Consider the following 14,060-nt stretch of genomic DNA (forward strand, 5'->3'; position numbering starts at 1 on the left):
TGGTATGTTTACCTTTGTCTTCGTGGGCTTTGTCCCATTTCAGGACTAGATCTCCGACTTGGAATTGTCTAGGGCTAGATGAGGCTAGATCAAAAGCTGTTTTAATGACTTGTTGATGTTTAGCGTGTGTAACCTTGGCTTTTTCCCTTTCTTCTTCAAGTTTAAGAATTTGATCATATCTATACTGTATAGAAGAAGAAGGAGTTTCGTCGATAAATTGCACTAAGGCTAGAGATGGAAGAAGAAGGTTGGTTGGTACGATTGCTTCTTTTCCATAGACGAGATTAAACGGAGAGGTCCCTATGGAAGCTTTCTGTGTTATCCTATCGGCCCATAATGCAAATACCAAGGATTTATGCCAATTCTTATGATTCTCTTCGATTGTTCGCTTAATGATCTTGATTAGGTTTTTATTTGTTGATTCTGCTAGGCCATTACCCTGAGGATAGTAATTAGCAGAATACTTTAATTTAAATCCCCTTTTGATAGCGAAATCAATCATTGCATTACCTGAGAAGTAAGAAGCATTATCAAAGACGAGGGCGTTTGGAACACCAAACCTGGTAATGATGAACTGATCTATAAATTCAATGATCGCCTCAGAGTTTGTTGTCTTTAACGGAACTGCTTCTACCCACTTTGTAAAGTAATCAGTTGCTGTAAGGATATACTTGTGTTGCTTGGAAGAAGAAGGATTTATTTCTCCAATGATGTCCAATCCCCATTGTTCAAAAGGTTGTTCAATGTTGATTGGTTGCAAAGGGAAAGCTGGCTTTTTTTGTCTTCCACTGGCAGTTTGGCATTTGATGCATTTCCTTACATATTCATGAGCGTCCTTAAACAAAGTAGGCCAATAATATCCAGCATGAATGACTTTATGAGCTGTTGTATCAGCTCCAAAATGTCCTCCTGCCGGTCCATCGTGTAGCTCCTGCAAAACCTTTTGAGCTTCAGGTTTCTCAAGGCATCTTAATAGGACAGAATCATAGTTTCTCCTGAAGAGCACATCATTAATAAGGGAAAAACTCTTAGCTTTCAATCTAATGGCTCTTTTGTTCTTGTAGGACAAATTGGTAGGTGCATAACCATTCTTTAAATAAAAGATCAGATCTGAATATTGAGATTCGGAATCCGGTATACTTAGCTGATTAACTTCTTGGGTTTGCTCTGTATCACTTGATTCAGGAATGTTTGATGCTCCTGCTAATATCCTGCAAAAACCTTGACCTTTAACAAACTTTGCTGGCTTTATTTCTAGATCATATTCTTGGAGGGCTGCGACCCAATTTGCCCTCTTTTCTCCCAATTCCTTTTGGATTAATAGTTGCCTAACTGCTGAGAAAGGAACTATCACTTTAGTATGGGTTTTTAAAAGAAAGGGTCGATAATGTTTGACTGCTTTAAAGACAGCAAAAGCTTGTTTTTCAATATCGGAATAGTTTAATTCGGCGCCTTGAAAGTTTGAACTGAAGAACGAGATAGGCGCTTCCAAATTGTCATCATTCAACTGGGTGAGCACTGCTGCGTAAGATAAGTCGGATGCAATGGTATATAATATAAAATGATTAGAAAGATTTGGAGTATTCAGAGCTGGGACATTGATTATTGATTGCTTAATATCATTAAAAGCTTGCTTTTCCTCTATTCCCCATCTGAAGGTTGAATTCTTTTTAATCATCGTTTGTAGTGGTAGTACAATCTGTGAAAAATCTGGAACGAATCGTTTAACGAAATTAATCTGCCCTAGAAACGACTGCATCGATTTTTTGTTGTGCGGAAAAGGAATTTCAGAAATTTCCTTAATTCGATCAGGATCTACATAAATGCCATCTTTAGATACAATAAACCCTAGAAGCTTACCCTGGTTGAGAGCAAAGAAAGACTTTTTCGGGTTGAGAGAGATACCATATGTTTTGCATCGTTGAAAAATCTGTTTTAAATCATGCAAGTGGTTATATCTCTTTTTAGAATACACAGTAATATCATCGAGGTAGACGACTACTGTTCGGTTAATTAACCCTCTAAAGGCTGTATCCATAGCTCTTTGGAATGTTGCTCCTGCATTTATGAGTCCAAAAGGCATCTTTTGATATGCATAAGTTCCCCATTTTGTCCTGAATGTAGTCTTTAGTTGGTCATCAGGATGGACCAACACTTGATTATATCCTGAGAAACCGTCGAGAAAGGACATCAATTCAGATCCTGCTACCGATTGGAGGATTTGTTCCATGGTAGGCAGTGGGAAATTATCTTTCAAGCTTGCCCTATTCAAGTTTCTGAAATCAATACAGATTCGAATGTCGCCGTTTTTCTTCCTAACTGGAACCATATTGGAGACCCAGTTTGAGTGTCGGACAGGGAAGATAATCTTAGCTTTTAGGAGCTTATTAAGTTCCGACTTTATTTGGCTCTCCAAATTCGGGTGTATTTTTCTTAACTTCTGCTGGATAGGTTTTTGATCGGGAAGCATAGGAATAGTATGTTGTATGATAGATGTTTCTTTCATTTGAGAATCATGGTCATGCTCTTCAATGATTTGATTGTCATAAGACTTTTCAGAGGTTAAGAATTGCAAGATGTCCTCGTCATGGTTGAAAACCCTCCAGTTAGTGATGTTATCGGGAACTGAAGGCCTGAAAATTAATTCTATAGAAAATCTATCAAGGCTATAGTCTTCGGAAGGGAGGAGTTTGGAAGCTACGTTGGCTAGTAAATCAGCTGCCGAGTTTTGTGATCTTGGAATTGAAGAAATGTTGAATGCTGAGAAATGCAAAGTAAGATCTTGCACTAGCGATTGATAATGCTTAAGGTGGCTTGAAAGGCAATGAATTGTATTTCTTACCTGTTTAACAATGATCTCACTATCACCGAATACTTTTATATATTGGACTTTAAGGTCAATTGCCTTATATAGTCCCTGCACTAGAGCTTCGTATTCGGCCGTGTTATTGGTGCATTCAAATTCTAATCGACAGGATAGCATTGTTTTTTCGCCTTGCGGACTAACCAAAATGCAACCTGCTCCTGACCCCTCACTGGACTTAGAGCCATCAAAATACAAAGACCAAAATAAAGGAGAATCAACAAAAATATTTACATCTTTTTGATTTTCGTTGAAGCATTTGGATAAATTGGTTTGTGAAAAATTTTCTATTTGAGATGTACAATGGTTGACTGAAAAAGGGGAAGATTGGGCAACAAAGTTGCCAAAGAATGATTCTGAGGAATAATTTCCCAAAATGTTGTTGTTGAAGGCCACAGGCTGGTTTTCTTGTTCGAAATCGGTTACTGTGTGAGTCATGTGTTTCTCGCGGTCGATCCTTATTTGATTTGGCTTACCCTTGTAGGGGAGCCACATATGTGACCAATCGGTGGAAATGTATCCATGCAGTTTCTCAGACCAATCTCTGCTCAGAATTAAACCATAGAATTCAGGTATGTCAGCAATCAAAATATCTATTCTCTGTACTATTCTGGGATCAGCAGACAACCTGATAGTCACGGAATTAATTTCTCCTATAACCTGCACTTTGGTTCTGTCTAACTGTACGATATGAATAGAGGACTTCTGGGGTTCTATGTTCAGTTTAGAACAAACTGAAGCTGGCATAATATTGGATGAAGCCCCTGAATCAATTAAACAGTTATGCAGATTTCGATTATAGATTTCATAGGTGAGCAAGAAAGGTGGGGTATGAGAATTGGATCTATCTCCGATCAGAACCGAATCGGTAGCTTCGACCATATCTGGAGGGGGATGTCCTGAATCATTAGCAGCTTTTGAACTGGGAAGAGGGGAAGAGGGGACAGCGTTATATTCTCTTAGGAGCAATTTCTGCTGATGTTTTAACTTACTTAGTTCAAACATGGTTATGTTTGCCTTAGTCTTTTTCATATCATCAACAATATTATACTCCATGGAGTCAGATAGCACTAGTGTCTTGGATGTTGAAGGAGAGTTAGAAATCGGAGGCTGGTTTTGAGGGGCTGCTACCGGAGACTTCTTTGGAAGAATTTTTTCTTTTGGTGTGGCAGCACCTGCACTCCTCTTTTTTGTAGTTGTTTGAGTAGGTTCAGAAGCGATTTTACTTCTTGTAGTAACAGGAAAAGCTTCTTCTTGATTCTCGGTGTCAGAATTTGGGAGTATGAAATCCCACATGCCGTGACACTCAACTACTTCTTCTTCATCATCCGTTTGAGAGGTTGATTCCTCTTCTTCTTCTTCCTGTTCAGAGTCTGCATTAGATATAACATTGGGTGGCTTTGTTTCAGTTTTCTTGAAAGTTCTAAATGGTCTTTTGTTCGAAGTTTCAGCCACCTGTTTTTTAATTTCAACCATTTCATTAGACAATGTTTTAAGGACCTTTTGTAAACCTTCCATGTCGTATGGGTCCTTTGGGGTCTTTTTCTTAGAATCTTCTTTAAATGAAACTTTTTTGGATTTTCTATCCTCCAAGGCAGCTTTCTTCTCTAGAGCATTAATACGCTTTTCAACGGCAAGTGCTTCCTTCATATTCTCGGCTAAGGTAGGTTTGCCAGCCCTGTCAACAAAAATGGCTATGTTGGAAGGGAGGGCAGTAATATACCATTCGCTCCTGATTTGTTCACTTGGCTTCGAAGCGGTGGGGATTTTATTTAGGAGTTTGTTGAATCGAGCATTAAACTCCTTTATTGGTTCCCTATGTTCTATTCTCAAATTGGAGAGGTCATTTATTAAAGTCGCCAGAGACCTGTCATCTCCATATTTGGTAAGGAACTGCTCTTGGCATGTAGTCCAGCTGGTAATAGAACCAGAAGGTAAAGAGAAGTACCAGGATCCTGCCGATCCTTGCAGAGTATAAGGGAAAAGTCTGACAACAACATCTTGTTCTGTCACTCCTTTTAAGTTAACTGCTAACATGAAATTGTTAATATGTTCTTCAGCTTGTGTTCCGTTATCTGGATTGAATTTAGGCAACCATTTTTCGGGAGCATCAGGTAGATCATGTAATGGTCCAGGCATATTGACTGCGCCTGGCGTAGTCCATGGATCTGCCATTATGCTGGCGATATTAGTTGTTACTACTATTGGTATTCCAGATGACTGAGAAGAAGAAGTTGTTAAAGAGTGAGTAGTTTGAGATGCTGTAGTGCTTATTCCCTGACAAACAACAGTGTGTAATGAAGGAGTGGATGGTTGGCTTCGCAGAGGAGGTGTGGAAATGGAAGATATGGAAGAAAGATCTTCACTATCAGATACTTCAGTAATCTTTTTAGCCTTTTTCCTTTTTGGTAAAGGAAACTCAGTAGGTTCAATACCGAGTTTTTCACTTTGAAGTCTGGTAAGTGGATGAGATAAGCTTAACTGCGAAGTCACACTGCTTTGTGATACTTCAGATTTCTGAGGCGAAATCGAGAATCTCTGAAGTTTATGGATAAGAGACTGAACTTCAGGGGATTCAAGACTTAAATGTTCTGAAATATGATGGGTGTGAGCAGTGGTGGTTGATTCTTCTTTTTCTTGATCATGTGCTGGAGAACCAGCATGTGATTGAGAAGGAGAAGAGGGTTTGGAGGGGGAATTACTCTTAGAATGGTTTGTGGACCTGGACCTACTTGCCATTCACAGTTGATGGCCCTCCTTCTAGCGCCAAAAATGTTGATGCCCCGAAATTCGTTGCAACAACATCGGGGAAACCACCCGGTCCGGAACTTAGTGCAGCTCCTTTTCCGTTTGGAATAGTGGCTCCGACTGGGGATAATGGGACCAGTTTCCCAAAGATTATAAGTAAACGGGATGAATGAATGATTTACGATATGAAGTGATAACAAACAAATAACTAAACTATAAAAGAAATATAATAACTATAAGCTAATCCCGGGACTTATCAATTCAGATAATGCAGCGTTTGATAACCTATGCTTAATGGCAGGCATATAGATGTCACTAACAGTAAGCATAAATGTTTAAAACATTTAAGATTGCTCTGCATAAATAGTTATGCAGAGCGATAATAGCGAATTACTGCACTCAGTCATTTATATCATTGTTACACGCATGATTAAAAGAGATAACAAATCACAAAACATTCAATAGTGATATGAAATGCAGATTTGCTGTTATATCGCATACATGTAATCAACAATAGCAAAAGTAATAACACAGCAATTCATATAATAGAAAAGAGAACAGATACAGATAATAGTACCATGCAAGCTGTTTGATCAATCCAATATATTAATCGCTATGTCGCAGTCCTTCCTTCTAACCAGAAAGCATCCCAAGCAAACGACAATAGTGCACAATTTACTTAAAACAGCATTCCAAGTAAAATTAAGGACCAGTGGTCGAGTTTCAAAAAGAATATAGACTGAAGCACAATAGTGCAAACTTCAGCCTTTAAGTCTTTTACAAAATTTTACGACCCTTTCCAAAACAATGAAAGGGTCTATAAATACTATGCTAATCTAAAAATATCTAAATATCTAAAACTGAAAAACAACTAAATCGGCATTAACAAATATCATTGTGCATTTGGGTGATTCGGCAGTCGGCGGCGATGCTTCAGTCAGAGGTCTCTTTGCCTTTACTCCTTCGCTGACATATCGCCAGCATTGGCTCTACTTCTGGTGGAGTATTGAGGCGTGAAGTCAGCTGTGCATCGTATGTGGCATCTCGGAAATCGGCAATCAGGTATCGGAGAGCATCTGTTAGGCAGTTAAGAGCCGACCTTTGAGAATGTGGTTTAATCAGGAAAAGCCAGTATGCGTCGGCAGTCAAGGTATTCACTCCAGCAATTAACCGCCCTTGTGTCTCCAGCTCAGGATAATTCCTGTGCTCCAGCATGTTGGCGGTTGTTATGTTTCCAGGTGTACATTGTGAAATCATGTTTGCCAGGTACAATGTATCATTGACTAGATCGATCATGTTTCTGGCAATCGTTTTGCATCTGGATGCTGCCCTTTCTGCCTTCATTACCTGTGTGTTCCATTCCATGAAAAGTATGTCTTTGTATGTTACACAGATTCGGGAAAAATTTGCCACTTTCCCTTCTGGAGTGTCTTGCCATTCAATATACTCTGTTATATCTTCTTCGGCCTGATCCAAGTTACCCCTGGCTTTCTCGATTTGCTCACATACTGCTGTAGATGTGTCACAAAGTATCTCAGCTTCAACTAGTTGTTGGCACAAGAGTCTGGTCTGAGATATCAATGCGCCGTTTATGAGAGTTGCCTCTGTTCTGAAATCATCAATACTCTTGGCACCTTTGATACTTTCAAGCTGTGTTGACAGCTGAATTATTTGCTCCTCTTTAGATTTCAACAACAGCTCATTCGATGCCTCCAACTGGGATAATGCTTCTGACAATTCTTGTGCTTTTTGAATGTCACTTTGGTCTATCCTCAGTTTTTCAATTTGCTGGGTTAACAAATGATTCTCTTGTTGTTGGGCCAGCAATTGTTCTTCTGCCTGTGCTGCCTTATTCCTTGCTTCTATCACTTCTGCTTGCAATGCATATGCCTCATGCTCTTTAGTCTTCAAAATAAGACTTACCTCGGATGCTTTGTCAATGGTTGCCGCTGAATAAGCTCCCGCAAATTGCGACAGCTTTGTCAAATCTTCAGAGGGATCTAATTCTCCCTTCCAGACGACATTGCCCGTGACTGTTTGCTCAGTTGAAACAGAAAGTTGATCAATCCTTCGTCTCTTCCTTGAGCGCCTTACAACGGCTTTATGCTTAGGGCTGTAGAAAATGTCTAGGGGAGGAATTTCCTCTACCTGAAGATCAATTTGATCAGATGATTCTTGAGTAATTTCCTCAACATTCTGTACCATGGGTTGGCCGCTGGTTCCTTCAAGAACCGGAGAAAACATAGTATCGGGAGTCTTTGAGGCATCTGAGTCTTTGGAGGCTTCCTTACCACTTATAATGGAATCGAATTGGTTCCATTCTTTAATCAATTCAGTATCAGCAGAGATTTGCTTACTCTGTTCTTTCTCTTTTTCAATCCTCTGCTGCTCCTCGAATGCCTCCCGCTGTTGCTCCTCTTGTGCTCTTCGTTGCTGTTCCTCCAATTCCTTTTTCTGCCTATCTTCCAGTTCTTTCTTTGCTTTTTCTTCTTCCTCTCTTTTCCTCTGTTCTTCTAGCTCCCTTTGTCTTCTTTTCTCTTCTAGTTCCCTTTGCTTTGTTTGCTCTTGTTCAATTTGAGCTTTTTGCTGCCTTTCTATTTGTTCTCTTCTATGCCTTTCTGCCTGCAGCTTGTTTTGCCTTTCCTCCTGTTCTCTAGTTGTAACAGGAGGTGAATTTATTTCCAGCTGATCAGGCTCGCTTGAGGATGAAGCTGGGGTTGTGGATAATAAATCTAGAGGCAAAGTTTGCAACCTTTGCTTTCTAATTTTATTAAATTCAGTTAATTCCACATCTTCATATCTCATTGCAGCAAGTTGTTTGACTTGGCTTATTGAATCGGCGCCCATGAACAGGTCGTCAAACTGGTCTTCTTGATGAACAACCTTTGTCAGCTTAGCCTGTTCCAAGGCAATGAAAGCAGTCTTTTTCGGGTCATAGAGTCTGTTGGGAATAGAAGCTAGAGATACCATTTGGAGTTTCGCTGCTTCCTTTTCTGCATGCTTATAATTTAGCAGCGTGTAAACTCCAATTCTCAAAGAAAAAGCTGGCCATCCTCTCTTCTTCTCTTCTTTGAGAGTTTGTGTGACACCCTCAGACATGATCTGATAGGAGATTTCTCGGGCTAACAATTTGTCTGGGATGTACAAGGGAAGAACATGTGGCCTAGCCTTGCTTCCAAAAACTCTAACATAGGAAAAATATTCTTCGCCGAACCAATGGGCTACGGCTGGTAGGTCAAAAGAGGCTTCATAGGAAATTCTAGGGATAGGTCTGTCAAAAATAGAATAGTGAACGGGAACCATAAAACCATTGCAAATTTGATACAAATGGTCTTTGTGAGAGGATTTCCACAATTTACGATGATACAAATGAATAGGTGTTGGGTCATGGGTTGTCCATCTCCAACCAAGGACAGGAAACTCAGAATTAAAACAAAGGGTATCCATAATGTAGGCAGAGTAATAGAAGGGTGGGATTTTTCTCTCGGTGACTCTGGTTTTGGCCCTAAACTCACGAATAGCTAAGACCAACTTATCAGACAGAATAGTGGCCCAATCCATGATTATACTATTGAAGGCCGCTTCCATTAAGGGAACCATATCAACATGGATATTTGCAGAATCATGAAATCCCCACAATCTACACATCATAATTCCAGCATAACAGTAAGGTGAAGCCAAAGAAGCATTGGAGTACTTACCCGACATATCCTGCTTGTGTTTTGCTGGATTTTGCCTCCAATCTCGGAGAGGTTCGGCTGGTGATTCATTCTCTCTGGTGAATTTCTCCACAAAGGCTCTGTTATAGACTTGCTCGGGATTGGGCAAATGATACATCCGTCTCAAGTCGTCAGGCTTGAAGGAACCGAAAATCCTTCCATCCTTAGTATGGAAGGTTCTATTAGTGAGAGTAATTTCTTCAATTGCCCAACGTACCACATCAGTATAAGGCAAGACTTGTTCTCTGGCTGCTATTCTGTGCAGAAAGGAGTCAGCCAAATCTTTAAGAGTTGCCTCAGACTTTCTTAGTTCATCTACACTTGCCTCTGTTACTGTCGTTTCTGGTTGTTCTGCTTCTAGCAAATTGTATGTCCCTTGCCATGTAGTACCAGTAAGACCAGTGCATGTAGTATCTGAGATTAAGCCTTTCTTTGAAACTGTAGCCGCTTGGCCTGAGGCAGGTGTCGCAGTAGAACCTGCCACCTTCTTGAACTTCTTTCCCATCATATTCAGACTTCTCTCGACAGTTGAATTCTACACAAATGCAAGAGAAATCGTAATAAAGAAATAACAATGACAATCCATAACGGGATAGATATATTATTTGAAGCGTGGTGAGATTATTTCTAAAAGAGGCTGCGGATCTAATGATTTGAGAAGGCACCGTAGACGTAATGATGGTGATTTTACGGCCTGTAGCTCCATAAATGACCATTACTTAAGTTATTAAACCGAATGACCCCTTAAAGCGTGCAATAGATTTTTTCAAAGGTCTAATCGTAATTGCTCGTTAATTCGAAGGGGTAAAGCTTTAAATACGCATGCATTACCTTATCCCTTTACTTAACGGCATTTTGAAATCTGAGCTTTTGTCACATCGGATTTAAATATAACTTTAATGCTTTGAAATAATCACCTTTTGGAAACTGAGGTCATCATTAAGTGTCATCGCATCGCATCGGAAGTGTGAGTGACATTATCATTTGGGAAAGATCTTTAGCGAACGCCGATTGCGACATTGTATTAGCGCGCGTACATAATCCCGAAATGTATATCAATTGATTTACCGAATGCCGATAGCGATGTCGCATCGGGAAAAGATATGAACGCCTTATGAAACTGCGTAGGATTCTGCCGATAGCGATATCGCATCGGGTCGGAGCTTTAAAACATTTTTCACAAGAAATAGCGCCGATAGTTGATCGCCGATATCGTGTCGCATCGGGGAAAAGGTATGTGCTTTTTCTTTGTGTGCATTGGCTATCGCCGATGGCCGATAGCGATATCGCATCGGGAAGAACCAAGATGGTAACCAACTTTGCGATTAACCTCAAAAATTGCTCATTATTTGTTCAACAAGGGTTTTATGCACAAATTCATTTGATTATCATACCTTATCGGAACAAGTTTATTAATGCCAATTAAAAATTTTAAAAGGGACCCATTTCATATGTAAATTGTTTGTGATAAAAATGTTATGAAATGGGGGTTGTTGTAGGGCACAACATATCCATATGCCACACTGTACCTACCTTCACATGAGATATACTTTATAAGGTGGTAGCTAATTTCATTCCAAGGATACGGTAGGCTTTCTCTTCTCAATCCATTTTTGTCTTCCATGGCCTCCTCTCCTTCTAAAACTAATTTCTTCTTTGCAGTTTGGTTATTTCCCTTATCCTCCTTTCTCCAAGGCACTCCTAAGGGAAGTGTGCTAATTATGCCTATGATTTCAGGGGTGAGATCTATGGAGTCCTAGTAAGTTGAATGAGGGACAGAGACAAATCTTTGGCTACTTCATCATCATACCCCCTCAATTTCTCAAATAAATCCATTCAATTGTGCCTTGTGAATATCTCTAGAACAGGAGGGTGTTGATGAATCCTCACTATGTTGATGGGCTCCCTTTTATAAATCCCCATGACATTTTCTCTTATGGATGGAGGGTTGTATAGGTCTACTACCAAATTTAATGAATGAGGATATTTAAATGAAAATTATGTGTATGCAATTCCTTTATGCTACAATTACTTTCAACAAACTATAATATTTTTTTGTGTTCCTTTCACTTGGAAAAATGTGGGGAAATGTAGAGCCTACCTCCTTATCACTGCTTGATGAAGCCAACCTTTGTTTTTCTCCCTCTGAAACTGTTCACTGCTAATATTGTAGGTGATACACTGTATCCTATAGGATCTCTTGCAGGATCCTGAAGGATTTCCTTTAGGATCTTGTAGGTGGTCCCGCGTAGGGATAAATGAAATTTTCCTTTCCTACAGACTGCTTGAGGGCTGAGAGCAACTTTTCTAGTGTGGATCCTTGAGAATGTGAATGCTTATATGCATGGGGATCAACATTTATTTCCTCATATGGATGATTTGTGTGAGGTGGTCTGCTGGCAGCCGAGGTACAAATATTTATTTTTGGACCATTGGTCCCACTACCACATCGTCATTCTCCTCACCTCGTATTCAACTCCCACTTTCGACATCCGTAGCTTAACTACTTTCTACCTCATCCTTATTTTCCTTAACTTGATTGTTGCCACATGTGTAAGGACTAACTGCTTTCTCCTCATTGACTGAATGAAGGTGACCAAGTTAAATGGCCACCTTTCCCTTATAAACCAATTCTTTCATAACTTTTACCTTTTTTTATCACATTATGCTAACAAGAGAGTGGAAGCAAGATACTCACCTATGGTAATGATGCCTTGATGATGTTTGTTGAAGAATTAAGTCTTTGTTGTGTGTTGGTTGCTTGTGATTTTCTCCTTTTTTTATTGTCCTTTGATGATCTTCTTTGATGTGCATGTACTCTGTGTTGATGATGATCATGATGCTACCGCTAGGCTCTAGAGGAGCTTCTTCTACCTCTAGATATTCCATGCTTGAAGCTGACTGCAACCTGTGAATTTTGTTTTGTGGGATAGGCTACTTCAGAATTTCCTACAGGATGTCCTGTAGCTGCTTCTCCCTCAACTTTCTTAATCATTTTCTACTGCTGGAACTTGAGGATGGTTGGCATGGGTAGAGAAGAGGTCTAGGGATTTGTGAATGAGGAAATGTCCTTTAGGTGTTGTCCCCTTGCTCTTTGTCTTCGTCCTCTTTTCTCTGTGTTTTTTTCTTTGATTTTTTTTTTTTGAAACTAACTTTTTTTATGAATGCATGGGTGATCATGGTGGAGAGAGGTATGGTGATGAGATGGTGAAGTAGGAATTTTTTTTTTTGACATGGGAAGGTAATCCCCTTGCTCTAGGGTTACTTCCTTTAGGATTCCCAACCCACTATAATTCATACAGGATCATCCTATAGGTTTTTAGGCAATCCTGTAGGTTTACAGGGAATCCTGTAGAAAACACAAAACCCTTGAAAATTGAGGTAAATGAGTGGGAAAATGGAGGGAATGATGGAATGATGAAGGATAATGAATGGAGAAATAAAAAAAATGAGCTAGATAGGTCCCTTTTGATTCTCTTTTGTTGCTCTGATAGTCCTCCTGCTAACCTGCAAACAATATTTTCATAATTTTCCTTTTATCTTTTATTTTTTTAGTTTTTTTTTTTTACTTTTTTTATTGAAAGCAACTAGTCCCCCTCCAAGAGCTTTTCATCCTAGTTTCTTGCTTGGTTTTCAGCCACAGATCTTTTTATTTCTCTTTTTTTTTGTTTTGACACCATTGGGCTGCCTTAAGAGGTTTTCAACCCAACACTGGGACTCAGGTGCCTCATGGAGGTTTTCACCTGAGTCTCCTTATTTGTATCTTTTTTTTTTTTTCTTTTTTTTCTTTTTTTCTCAGTGACTTGATGAGGTAGGAGCCGAGACTTGCTCCACCACCATCAGTGTTTTGCTGATACCATCAATGAACTCTTGCTTTTACAATGGCCTCTCATAAACCTTCAATCTGTGCCCATTAACAAGTAAATGAATGGCCTCTGCATGTATGGTTCTATTATGCACTGAACCATTATCATGACATTTCTCTATGACGTAAGGCCCTAACCATCTACTCCTTAACTTTCGCTTACAGTATTTATATATATAATCATATAACAAAGCCCAATCACCTTCTTGAAATTTCTTGTCCTTGATGTTCTTGTCATGTTAGATCTTCCTTTGAATTTGAGTAACCTCTCTATGTAGGAGGGCTTGCATTCTAAACTCTTCTAGCCCATTCAGCTGGAGCAATATCTCTTTTTGTGCATTGCTGAGATCAAGACCTAGTTGGGCTTCCATCCTCAATGTATTATACTCAAATTCAATGGACAACAAGGCCTTCTTTCCATAGACCAACTCATAGGGTGTAAATCTAGTGGTGGTCTCCAGGTTGTATTGTAGTTCCAGGTAGCTTCAAATAATCTATCTATCAAATCTTTCCTGCTACTTCTAACCACTTTGGTCATAATTCCCTCTAGCTCTCTGTTGGTCACCTCCACATGCCCATTATCTTGTTGGTGATGGGAAGTGGAGGTTCTATGCTTGATCTTGTGCTGGCTTAACAAGTCTTCAATCACGTTGAATGTAAATTGGCTGCCTTGATCAGTGACCAGTTCTCTAGGGTACCCAAACTTGTAAAATACATTTTCCCTTAAGAACTCATCCACCTTCTCCTCTGTTGCTGCCTTGATTGCCTTGGTTTCAACCCACTTGGTCAAATAGTCAGTGCACACAATGATGTATTGTTTTTGCTTAGAAGGAGGGTCAATAGGTCCAATGAAATCCATGCCCTG

The sequence above is a fragment of the Pinus tabuliformis genome, chromosome J, assembly GCF_031772625.1.
Source record: "Pinus tabuliformis cultivar Carrire ecotype Pingquan chromosome J, CPIR1, whole genome shotgun sequence".
NCBI classification, from domain to species: domain Eukaryota; kingdom Viridiplantae; phylum Streptophyta; class Pinopsida; order Pinales; family Pinaceae; genus Pinus; species Pinus tabuliformis.